Below are 13,487 nucleotides of genomic sequence, written 5' to 3'. Positions count from 1 at the left end.
AGAGGCCACAACAGTGAGAGGCCCACATACCGCAAAAAAAAAAAAAAAAAAAGTAATGTTAAAATTTGCTAGACTTTTAATTAGAACAATATTTACAAGTTAAACTTAAATGTTTATGGAAGAACCAAGCATTTATCATTTAAATGTAGAGTACATAAATTTAATTTTAATATACTGAATATTAATTTTTATATACCTAAAGTAAACTCTGAATAATGTCTTCTCTGCATAAAACCACCCTTAAAAAATGCTCTCATATTTATAGCTTGAATGCCAAGTTACTGAAAAAATTTCCACCAGGAGACAGTCCCTATGAGTCCTGGAAAAAAATTGTGACATATAGATTCAGTGGAACAAACCAACTTTTGCCTATGTATTAAATGAAGTGGTTTGTCCTGAGGACATCTATGGAGTTAAATGCCAATCTGAGATGTTATCTTAAAAAGGAAGGAAGGAAGGAAGGAAGGGAGAGGGGGAGGTAGAAAGAGAAGGAGGGAGGGAGGGAGTGAGGGAGGGAGAGAAAGAAAGAAACCTTTCTTAACAAGGATCCCCTCAAGGTCATCCCAATTTCTCCTAAGCACAGGCATTAGCTCCTTCCTTAATGTTGTAAACATGTTTCGCTACATCACTTCTTGCATTGAAGTGTAAGTTTTTGTTGCACATCTATTTTCCCACCTCACCATGAGTTCCTACTAGATTAGGGATCATTTTCTATTCATCTTTGTATTCCAGGGATGCTGACACTCAGAGCATCTTAAACTTCAAGAAAAGCTGCCATAGCTGTCTCTCATGGACCTGGGATTAATTCTTAAGATTTTCTTCCCACCGGCCTCTTCAAAACCCAGACACCAACCCAATTGGCTTCATGCCTTAGCTTCCTAGATTCATCCAGCCCTATTTGGATCTCTGACCTGGTTTCAAATTGTTTATACTGGCCATGACCTGGCACTCACAGCCTTAGGGCACAGCTTCTGGCATTTTCCCACTGACTCCACCCACTCCAGGGCAGGACCAAGTCTGTGAAGGAAGAACATCAAACATTCAGAGCTTGGGAGAATGTCTGGAAATCACAGTGGCCCAATAAGTGTTTAAAGACTAAAGTCATTCAGTAATCATCTAACATTTCCTGAACACCTACATTGTTCAAGTTGCTTTGCTGAGGACAGGGATATTAAAAACTAGCAAGATATGGTACCTGCAGTCAAGAGGATGGTGAACAACAGAAGTGCTCTTATACAGTTTTATACAAAGTGCCATAGGATCACACAAGACAAGAGCACAACACAGACTGGAGAGAAAGGGTAATAAAGAAAAGATTTCTCATAGTGTGTGACCCTGTTAAATTTTGATAGCTAGATCAGGGCTTTGTGATTACTTCAATGTGAGGAAGTGAAAGGGGTCTACAAGGATTTAGGGAATAGTGCTTGATGAATCCACTCATTGAGATCGGGCATACAGAAGGATGTGCTGATCTTTGTGCTGTCGATTAATGTCAGTTTGGGACATGTTGAGTTTGAGATGCATATGGATCTAAGTGGATATGTCCAATACGCAACTATATACCAGTGTCTACAGTTTAGAAGAACTCCAAGAACTGGAGCGGTAGATTTGGGAGTTATCAGCATGTATAGTTATAGCTATAACTAAAAGTGAATGAATTGTTTCAGGGATAATAGAACACTGAGAAGAAAGCAAGAGTGAGAGTCTGGGGCTGTCCACATGGAAGGGTTAGGCAGAGGAAGAGGAAATCATTAGGGAATCTAGAAGAGCAACCAGAGATTTAAAAAAAAAAACAAAGAGAAAAACCAGGGGACCATAGTTGTGGTGGACATTGTTGGTTTCCTAACAAGTATCAACTGCCTGCTCTCCTTTACATAATTCCTCCCCCATGAAGTCTCTGGGCCTCTGGAGGCTGAATGTCTCTAGTTCCAAGGGTTGATCCAACCAGTCTAAGAATATCCCACCTGCTTTGCTGGGGACTGTAAGGGACAAGGAGCCCAGTGAGATTCAGGAAAAGTTTGATCAAGCGGGTGAAGGTGATCAAAAGATACAAATTTCAAACTATAAGATAAATAAGTCCTGGGGATGTAATGTACAGGATGGTGACTATAGTTAACAATACTGTACTGTATATTTGAAAGTTGCTAAGAGACTAGATGTGAAGTTTCTCATCACAAGAAAAAAACAATTATAACTAAGTGAGGTGATGGGTGTTAAGTAAACTTATTGTGGTAATCATTTTGCAATATATTCAAATATCAAATGACTGTTATACACATTAAACTTACACAATGTTATATGTCAATTCTATTTTAATAAAACTAGAAAAAATATATTAGAAACAGAGTTTAATGGGACTCCAGATGAATTCTTCATTAGAAGAACTTCTCTTAGAAGAACTTTCTAAAGTAATTCCTTCTCTTCCTCCATATGGGCTTTGAAGCTCACACTTGCTGCAGCCCTTCTCCCTACCAATCTGAGAAGGAAATCAACTGAAGGAAGCCAACCAAGCCAGGAGATCACGGAGATATGGAGCTGGAGCCAACCCTGACCTTTGCTTTCCCTCTAGACTTCCGTTCATGGGATTTATGAAGTTCCCTATTGCTTAAACCAATTTGGGTTGAGTTTTCTGTTCCTTTCTTCTGAAACAGAACTAACGGGTACGAAACCAAAGGAGGTGAGAACTTCAGCCCAGAAGTGATCAAGAGTATTGAGTGGTACCGAGAGACCGGTGATGAAGGGCCTAAAATGCATCCAAAGAATTTGGTAACCAGAATGTGTTGAAGGGAGCAGTTTCGGTGGTGGTAGCTGTGGTGGGGCAGAGCCCAGACTGCACTGGGGGGGAGACCAGAATGGAAGTGAGCACTCAGAGAGACCAAGCAGAGATTCTTCTGTAGTGAAGTTTGCCTGCAATGAGAAGTCATAATTATAGAGGAACGTAGTGTTGAGGCAAGTTTTGTTTGTTTACTTTGAGGATTGAGAGCTACTTAGTCAACGAGTCAACAGGTGGCTCTCCAAGTTTCTTGCCATACCATGTTCTCCCCTCCCCCCCCCCAAGTTCAGCTGTAAAACTTCAGAAAAGTCAAAAGTAGCACCTCAGGGAATTATACTCAATATTTTGTAATAACCTATAAGGGAAAAGAATCTGGAAAAAAAAAGAGTGTGTATATATATATATATATATTTACACCAAAAGTAGCACCTCAGCATTTCACATTCCAAATTTTACATTAGAAATACAGGACCCAAAAATGCAGAATGAAGCTACTAAACAATTCATCAGAAGAAGAAAAAGGAGAGGGAAAGGGAGAGGGAGAGGGAGAAGGAGAAAGAGGAGGAGGAGGGGGAGGAAGAAGAAGAAGAAGAAGAAGAAGGAGGAGAAGAAGGAGAAGAAGAAGAGGATGATGATGATGAAGAAGAAGAAGAAGAAGAAGAAGAAGAAGAAGAAGAAGAAGAAGAAGAAGAAGGAGAAGGAGAAGGAGAAGGAGAAGGAGAAGGAGAAGGAGAAGGAGAAGGAGAAGGAGAAGAAAGCATTTGAAGAAAAAAAAGACATGTACAAGAAAGTTCATGGCAACATTTTTTGTGACAGAAATATTGGGGAAAAACATAAATGATCTATTAATAGAGAAACGGTAAAACCAAAAAGAGATGCATTGAGTAGTATTCTATTAACTACTTACTTTGCAGCATTTGAAAAGAATGAGCTGGATTTCTATGTACTGATATGAAAAAATCAAAGTGAAAAATTATGGAACAATATGTGTGATAGGATCTCACATATGAAATTCAAAACAGATAGGATTGTTTATATTCATGCAGAGAAGAAAGGTCAAGAAGAATATACAACAAAGTCTCAACCGTGGTTACTTCTGGGAGGGAAGTGGGATATGGTATTGAGGGCAGGGAAGGGCATTTTAGGAAAGTGCAATTCATACATATTGTATACTTTATATAAGTTAAATTTTTACAAGGATAATTTTCTTTTGCATGTTCAATGAAGAAATAAGTACTTGCAGAAAAGTAAGGCAGTTGCAAAGCAGGAACTCAATTTTTACCCACCGGCATATTATTCTCCCTTAAACAGGGGAAAGGAAAGACCACAAAACTGATCATTTTTAATGTCTTTATCTCACATTATTAATGCCGAACGGATACAGTTTTGTATGCTATTTTTTTGGGAGCATTTTAAAATTAATTAGTTGTTGGATGTGTGTAAAACCATTGGCATCAAGTTAAATTTATCTATAAGTAACTCCATACTCACCATCTGGTTAAATTTGGCATCATTTATTTTCAAATTGTAAGGCTACTCAAATAAAGCTGGCTGCTGTTTCATGAAGATCCCCATATGAGCACATTTGCATTTATGAAATATACATTCTGAGGCTGACTGGGGAGACCAAGAGGCTCATAGAGAAATGAAACACTGAGAATCCAATGCTTAGATAAAGAATTTGCATACCTTCTATGTAAACATACAACCATTTTATAAATATATTGTCAAAAAACCTTTCGATTTCTCTGAAACTATAGTTATGATTTCAAATCTAACAGATCTAAAAACACATATAATTTAGTCCAATAATGCCCTTTAGCCATAGGCTATCAATAGTTTACCAAATAATCGACCCTTGTACATTGATTAGTTATCTGTTCCTAGTTCCAAAGGGCAATGTTATATGTTTTTCACACAGTTAATTTAACAAGCTATCAGATGTCACCTTCTCACAGAGAGAAAACTCCCCTGGTACCTGAGGTGGACAATTCAAGATGTGCCCAAATGTGAATATAGGTCTAAATCATTTGGAGTCTGGAACAGAGTAACAGGTGCATCTAATCTGACCCTAAATATGGAGATATTCTTTTTGAGACATCAATGGTTTATTGGATAGGGGATCTTACATGTCTGAAGCAAGGTCCTGTAGTGACACCCCACCATGTATGGCAGACTGCAGGCAGGCAGTCTTCACTCAATTTGGTGATATTTTTTAATCACGGAGAAAAGCAAGAAAAATGGCAGGAGAGTGAAAACCTACGTAAGAATAGTTTACCTGTGGTCAGGTCAGGCTTGTGAATAATATCTTAGTCAAAATAAGGCATAAAGCCCAGAAGATGTGAATCAAATAATTTTGGTACATAATGATCTACAATCTTTGTACAAAAGAATATAAAGAAAGACTTTCAGTGGAAAAATATGTACCTAGTCAACAGTTAAACATGTATAAAGCATATGCCACATACAAAACTGGTCACACAGCAGTAAACAGAACAAATAAGACCTTTATCCTTTAGGAGTTTCCAAACTTTGAAAATTGACAAATATTATCCAAGAAAATCAAGTCTCCTATCTTAATACTGGATAGCTTTCATTTTCAATTTTTAGTTACTTCTACAAAGAAATAAGTCAAATATTTGTTTTATTTTTATTAGAAACTAAATAGAAGAGTATATTTTTTTCATTTTAAACATCTTCCCCAATAAGTTCTTCATACACCCACAAAAATGTTTAGTAAGATATAAGCAAACAGCTTTCTGATCATAATACAGCATCATATTTAAAGGAAAATACAGAATATGCTTGTTCCATAAGATCAGACAGAACCAAGCTCAATTTTTTAAATACAAAATTCAGATGGTAAGCCCATTCAGTCTATAAGAGTTCTTTATAAAGTGGTTCTAAGTTTTGCACTGTTGCTATTACAAACTGGATGGCATTTATATAATCTTTATTACTCTTGAAGTATATTTCTTATATTTATTCACTTATCATGCAAGTTTAAATTCTCAGTTTTTAATACCAGGGAATTCTCCTTCTCATAGCAATTACTGCAATACAAAATGGCATCCCTGATTATGAACCCTTTAAATTTTAGCTCCATAAAAACAGATTTTGTTGAAGAACTATAGGAAGAAAGGCAACGTCATATATTCTTTCTATAAGCTCTATATTTTGTGGATTTTGCTTTAAAATATTCTAATAATGCTGAATATTAACTATAGGTTGTAATTTGATATTCACAACTGTGTAACAATTGGCATAACAGTCAGAAACTGTCTCCAAAGAAACCAAGCAATGGTCCAAGAACAGGAACAAAAAAACATGGGCCAAAATTAATGCTAAGATACTTTCCTTGTAATACTTCCAAAGATTAGCATGAATAGGTGACCCAAGAAGAGCCAGATATGCAGGAAATTTGCCCCTTATTTAAGGGATGAAAAATCTGAAGCCTACAAGGGCAAAGTAGTCTCCTGACCAGAGATACATAACTTGTTGGGAACATGAACAGGACCAGAGCTCAATTCTCCATATTTCCAGTGGCTGCCATACCAAGATGTAGGGAAGGGGTTAAAAAATAGAGAAGGGTTCAGTCACCACCACCACCCACACACACACACTCACACCCTCCAAATCTCCCACAGTTCTTCTCCTTCATTGTCCAAAATGCAGTGCCTTTCCCACTACTTATATATCTGAAGGGACTATCGTTCATGTCTTCTCTTTCTAACATCTGCCTATGAGTATAGGCAGAATTTATCTAAATTTCTATTTGATGTTCTTTTTTAATTATGAATCTAAGACCCTTTTTTTAATGTAGAAGTAAAATGTAATATTAATTCTTTTTTTAAAATTTATTTTATTCAAGTATAGTGGATTTACAATGTTGTGTTAATTTCTGATGTACGGCAAAGTGATTCAGTTACACGTTCTTTTTCATATTCTTTTCCATTATGGTTTATCACAGGATATTGAATATAGTTCACTGTGTTAGACAGTAAGACCTTGTTGTTTATCCATTCTATACGTAAGAGTTTGCAACCGCTAACCCCAAACTCCCAATCCATCCCTTCCCCCTCTCCCCTTCCCCTTAGCAACCACAAGTCTGTTCTCTAAAAAAGTAACATTAATTCTTAAATGGAGCCCAGTGATTTAGGGTTGATTGATTATCTGTATTCCATTTAAGTTCTACGTTAAAAAAAAAAAAGTAAAAGTAAGCAACGCTATAAAAACAATACAGTGACTTTAAAGAAAGCAGGGACCATAATCATAACAATCTTTTGGTCTTTTCTGAGTATTTTCCAATACAATTTTTAACTAATTTCTTCTCAGCATTTTTTTTCCATGTGTTATAATTCCATAATGGGTTGGGTTCTAAGAAAAAAATAGAAAAGAAAACATGGTCCTTATAAAGTAGAATCACAATTTAAATTTTAAACACTGAAATGGAATGTCCTTTGAGTGTGATTTTTGCCCCCTCAAAGCAGGGCTCCTTTTGATGTCCTGGGATAGTTCACCGCATGGAGATACAGGAGTGAGGAAGAAAAGAAGAAAAGATGGACAGTGACTGGAAGTTGGCATCAAATTTCAAATCTGGGTTGCTGAATTTTCCTTACAGCCCTAAAATCATATTCTGAAATGTAGGAGCCTGCTGATTCCGAGCCCACTTGAAAGAGAAAAGGCTAGGTCCCCAGGCTCCTGAGGGCTTTCATTGATAATCAGGAGAAAGATTTTAAGGCAATCAGACCAAGAAATTTTGAAATGTTAAATCATGTGATTTTTTTAAATCTGAGAAACTACTTTCTACATAAACAACACTCCAGGAAAACATTACAATTAGGAAGATAGAATACCGTGATGATCCAGTTTTGGGAACAATGAAAAGTGGCTTTTTGAAAATAAATTGTTTTGCTCTTCAAAAGCAGGGTTTTTTTTTTTTAGCTGTGAATATACCTAATACTAAATACTAGTGTCTTCTCCTCTGTCAATCAAAGACAAAAAGTAGAAACATATTTTTGGCCTTTTTCTTCTAATTTTTAAGCTTTTAGTAAATCATACCATTTGCCCCAGGTTAATCTAAAAACTAATGTCATGGGAGAAGTTTGACATAGCAGGCCCAAGATCAAAGTCAGGTCCCATCTCAGGCTGGCCAGTCTTTCCTTCCTATGGTTCCTCTTTAGTGCCAGGAGAGAGCCTTGTAGGGAGGAGGGGAATTTTACTCCCAGATTGTGCCTCCCACGTAGAGCCCTGGGCCGTTGTAAGGTTGGCCTCATCTTCATTGCATCTCTTTCCCTGCTCAGATGAGTGCATCTGCTGGAGCTAAGGGCTCATACAGCCAAAGACTGAAGGCAGAAACATCACTTGCAAGTTGGAGTTAGGCTAGACCACTGAGACAGTGCTACCTGAAGGAAATGTGTAAAAAGAACACAGGCTGGGCATTCAGGCCACTACTGGATGCAATGCCAAGAGTTTCCAAAAACACTGAGAATTCAAAGGCATTCATTGGTGTCCCATATTGATAAGAAGCCATGATAGGGACTCTACACTAAGCTGTTGGGAAAGAAAGAGGAGAGAGTGTGTGATTAAATCACACTAAACCATTTGGGGCTGTCTTAAATGACAGGTTAGTAACAGGACAGGTATTTCTAGGTCCTAGCTGCACTGGGTAGTCATAGAGGGAAGTTATAGCAAACTAGGCCAGCGGAGTATTTCCATCCTGTCTAATTTAGCCCTTACAACCTTCCATCTTGTCTCCACCTTAGAAAAAGAAAAAAGAAAAAAAGAGGGACTTCCCTGGTGGTCCAGCGGTTAAGACTCCACACTCCCAATGCAGGGGACCAGGGTTCGATCCCTGGTCAAGGAACTAGATCCCACATGCCACACCTAAGAGCCTGCATGCTGCAACTAAAAAAACAAACAAAAAAAGATCCAGCTAAGACCTGGCGCAGCCAAATAAATAAATATTTTAAAAAAAAGGAAGAAAATAGAGAAAAAGAGACTGAAAGGAGAAACAAAGTAATGGAATCATACCAATCATTTTTCTGTCTTGAAGAAGGCAAAGTCAGCTTGTTTCTTTACATCCATTCTGGCACTTGTTCAATGTTTTAACATGTAATATTTCATAAAAATAAATATATAAATAATTTGAATACTAAAAGTCACCTGAGGAGTTACAGCATAACTGTACACCCTTCAGAATTGGTCTGGCACTCTGCACTAAGATTTTTTTATTCAAAAACCCCCTAATTCTATGCTTTTATCTTAATGGGTTTCATAGAGCCAAAGTAGCTAGAATTTTTTAACTATTTGATTTTCTTAAGGATCAGGAGATTCTGAAAAAAAATTTTTTTTTCTTTTGGAGATTTTTTTTAAGTCTCTGTCATAAATAACTTCTAAAGGGCTGCCAAATATATCATTAGGGGTGTGACTCAAAGGTCTTCTGTTATCTAACACAAACAGATGGAGAAGACTTGAACTTTTGGAATTGCAGAAGATGCTAGATTCTCTATATTGGAAGAGGGAAAGAGAGACATCAGTAACACCCCCGTAACAACCACGAACAGTAAGTGCGTCCTAAGGGTCAGTCATTGTCTTAAATGTTTTACGTACATTATCACATTTAATCTTTCCAATAACCTGTAGAACAGGTATTAATTTTCCTCCTCTGCAGGTGAGGAAACAGGAGCTTATAAAGGTTAAGCATTTTGTGCAAGTCAATCCTATTAGTAAGTGGAGTGAACTCAAGTCTGTGCGACTCCAAAGGCTATGTGTATGTGCTTGGCCACTATACTTCCTCATACCATCAGGTTCAGCAAAAGAAAAACACTCACTCAGGGATGCACCGTCAACGTGCAAGTTGCCACAGAGTCACGGAATCTCAGAGTGGTCACCCTTATTCCAAATTTCAATTCCCTCAACATGCCAAATATTATTTCTAGTAAATATCTAGTTTCAGCTCCCTGTTGGGAAGTTGAGCAGGGGAGAAAAAGAAAAAGGAGAAAAGAAATCTAGATAATCACAGAACATCTCTTTGTGATATCCCCTTTATTGGTACACTTATCTGGAAAGAGAGGGAAAAAAAAAAAAAGTAGGGGCTTCCCTGGTGGTGCAGTGGTTGAGAGTCAGCCTGCCGATGCAGGGGACACAGGTTCATGCCCCGGTCTGGGAGGATCCCACATGCCACGGAGCGGCTGGGCCCGTGAGTCATGGCCGCTGAGCTTGTGCGTCCGGAGCCTGTGCTCCGCAACGGGAGAGGCCACAACAGTGAGAGGCCCGCGTACCGGAAAAAAAAAAAAAAAAAGTAGAACTAAGCTGGAGTTCCATATGGTAATAAAAAATCAGCTTTCTCTTCAGCTATAAACAAATCAGTTCTAAGACAAGTAGGAGCCTTGTATGAATGAAATGATGCCCTTATAGTTGCTCCCAGACATGCAGAAAAAATAATGGTCCTTATGAGCCCCAGACCAGAGATAATATTGGAAATTCATCAATGAAATAATGATATTTATCTCATTTGCGTAGAGAGGCTTTAAGGTGATATGTTGAAATTTATGAGCCCAGGTTATTCAAACTTGGAAAGGCAAGCAAGTCAATCTCAGCTGGGAAAAAAGTCCCATAAATTGTGTACTGTGAACTGTATTTTCCAGGTGGGGACAACAGTCAGAAGCATAAAGTAAAAGATCAGTTAGGGAGGGTTTGTAGTTAAAGATAGTGGATTAAACACATAACGTTTATTCTCTCTCCTGAAACTCCCCAGAACTACAGTAGAGAGGGTTTTGTTAAGCACACCACTCCCAAGGGCAAAGAGAATGGGAGACATAATAGCAAATAATAATAATAATAATAACTTTCAAAGTAGGAGTTGGAAAGAGGAAGAAAAAATGAGAGTAAAATAAAGTAAGGAGTCCAAGGAAGCAGAATCCTAAAATCAGCAGCTGAGGGAGCCTAGCATCCTCCCTTTGACCAAGCAACTGCCCCTCCCCTCCTTCCCCCTTCCCCAGCTGAGCGGGGAGCCCTTCCTGCTCTGGAGCGGGTGAAGCATGGGGCACGTGGGCCGGGCCACCACCGTGCTGAAAACCAGGGGATTAAGTGCAACGGAGGCAAGCATCACATACCAGGTGTTGTGACCTCCCAGGCCTTTTCTCCAAAATGACTCCCAGAATTAGCAGCCAGGATCATAAGCCTTCTTTCCACGTTAATCAAGATGCGTCCATGGACCACATTAACAGTTAGAGACTAGACGCAGCATCTCAGCCCCACCCCAGACCTACTGAATCAGAATCTGCATTTCAACAACTCCTTGGGTGACCCGTATATGTTGAAGTCTGAGCGGAACTGCTCTGACAGGGGATTGGACTCTTTGCTTTGGAAAACTTGGAGGAAAAATCTAATGATACAGACATCAGGGATATTAAACAAACACCCCCCCAAAAAATACGCAAGCAGACCCTTTATGATGAAGCCCACAATCAAAAAGCTCACCCATATGTGCAGTGTTTCCAGTCAGCTTTTTAGTTTCCAATGTTAAACAGGATTGCCAAGGATGTGAGAAATATCTCTACTGTGAGAAAGAACATACAAATAATCAGAAGAAACAAAGACTGTACAGGAAAAAAAACAAAAACAAAAACAACCTATTATCAATATCCTCAAAGAAATAGGATAATATACTATATCGATGAAAGAAGAATAGAATAACACTTTTCAAAAAATAAACAGAACAAAGAGAGTCTATAGAAATCAAATATAACAGCAAAAAAAGAGAAAAACTCAAGAAGAGTTAGAAAATAAAGTTGAAAAAAGATCCCTCCAAAAAAAGTAAGTCAAAAGACTAAAAGATGAAAAATAGAAAATTTTTCAATTGTGAAAGTAGGACATCAATACAGATTGTTCTACATCCAAATAATAGGCATTCCAGAAAGACAGAAAAAAACAAACAGAGAGAAAAAATATCAAACAGTAATTCAATAAAATTCCCGAAGAAATGAGTTTCCAAATGGGAAAGACCAACTGAGTGCCTAACACACTATATAAAAACAGAGCTATAGCAAGAACATTAGGGGTGTTCCTCATGAAATTTCAGAAAACTGGTGTAAAGAAAAGATTCTAGAAGCTTTGAGAGAAAAAAATATATACAGTGAGGCAAGCGTCAAAATAGTTCCAGATTTGTCAACCTCCAAGATTAGAATTAGAAAGTAATTGAACAATGCCTTCAAAAGCCTGAGGGAAACTATTTCCAACTTAGAATATTCACTTAGCCAAAATATGAATTAAGTGTGAGGGCACTTAAAGATTTCCAGACATGTTTATCAAGTTTATCTCCTATGCACCCTTACTCAGGAAGTTACTAGAAGAGGTGCTCCACAATAACAAGGGGGGAAACAAAGAAAGAGGAAGACATGAGATCTAAAAAACAGGGGAACCAACTCAAGAGAGAGGCAAAGCGTGTCCCAGAATACTGGTGAAGGAGAAGTTCAGGATGGCAGGTGTACACCGGAGATAAAGGACACAGTTCAGACTCGAGGTCAAAAGGCTTTTAAGAGAGGTGGATACAGGAGGATGAAATTGATAAAACACCTGCTGGGCTTGAATACAATCAGAAGGGAGTTTAGAAATGATTGAGGGGGAAAGAAACAGAAAGAAAGGCAAACTAAAGAATGGGAGAGTTAGGGACTTCCCTGGTGGTCCAGTGGTTGAGACTTTGCCTTCCAATGCAGGGGGTGTGGGTTCAGTCACTGGTGAGGGAACTAAGATCCCACATGCCTCACAGCCAAAAACTCAAAACGTAAAACAGAAGCAATATTGTAACAAATTCAATAAAGACTTTAAAGATGGTCCCCAGGGGCTTCCCTGGTGGTGTAGTGGTTGAGAGTCCGCCTGCTGATGCAGGGGACATAGGTTCGTGCCCCGGTCCGGGAGGATCCCACATGCCGCGGAGCGGCTGGGCCCATGAGCCATGGCCGCTGAGCCTGCGCATGCGGAGCCTGTGCTCCCAACAGGAGAGGCCACAGTAGTGAGAGGCCCGCGTACCGCAAAAAAAATAAAAATAAAAAAATAAAAATGGTCCACATCAAAAAAATCTTTTTAATAAAAATAAATTAAAAAAAAAGAACAGGACAGTTATATACTTCATTGAAATTTTTCAAAATGGTACAAGAAAGGAAAAACAATCATAGAATACCACATAGCTCATGTGTAAATAACAGTCACATAGTCCTAAAGTCATAATCTTACGAATAGTTACAAATCTTATAAATGCTGAAGACTAATTTAAACAAATTATGACATCTATATAGGGTGAATGAGGAGGTGGTATGCATATTTGAGAATAGTGGGTAAGGTTGCTAAATTCTCATCTTCCACAGCAGGAAGTGAATAAACAATACTGAAAAATCAAGATGTAGCACTATTAGCAAGTTGTTTAGTGATATGGATGCAAGCATCAAAAGTAACAGATAGGGCTTCCCTGGTGGCGCAGTGGCTAAGAGTCCGCCTGCCGATGCAGGGAACACGGGTTTATGCCCCGGTCCGGGAAGATCCCACATGCCGCGGAGCGGCTGGGCCCGTGAGCCATGGCCGCTGAGCCTGCCCGTCCGGAGCCTGTGCTCCACAACGGGAGAGGCCACAACAGTGAGAGGCCCGCGTAACGCAAAAAAAAAAAAAAAAAAAAAGTAACAGATACAAGTTTGATAGAGGACGCCTCTAGAGAGTT

Source organism: Mesoplodon bidens (genome assembly GCF_964165515.1).
Source record: "Mesoplodon bidens genome assembly, chromosome: 17".
Classification (NCBI taxonomy): Eukaryota; Metazoa; Chordata; class Mammalia; order Artiodactyla; family Ziphiidae; genus Mesoplodon; species Mesoplodon bidens.
This window is presented reverse-complemented; position numbering follows the sequence as displayed.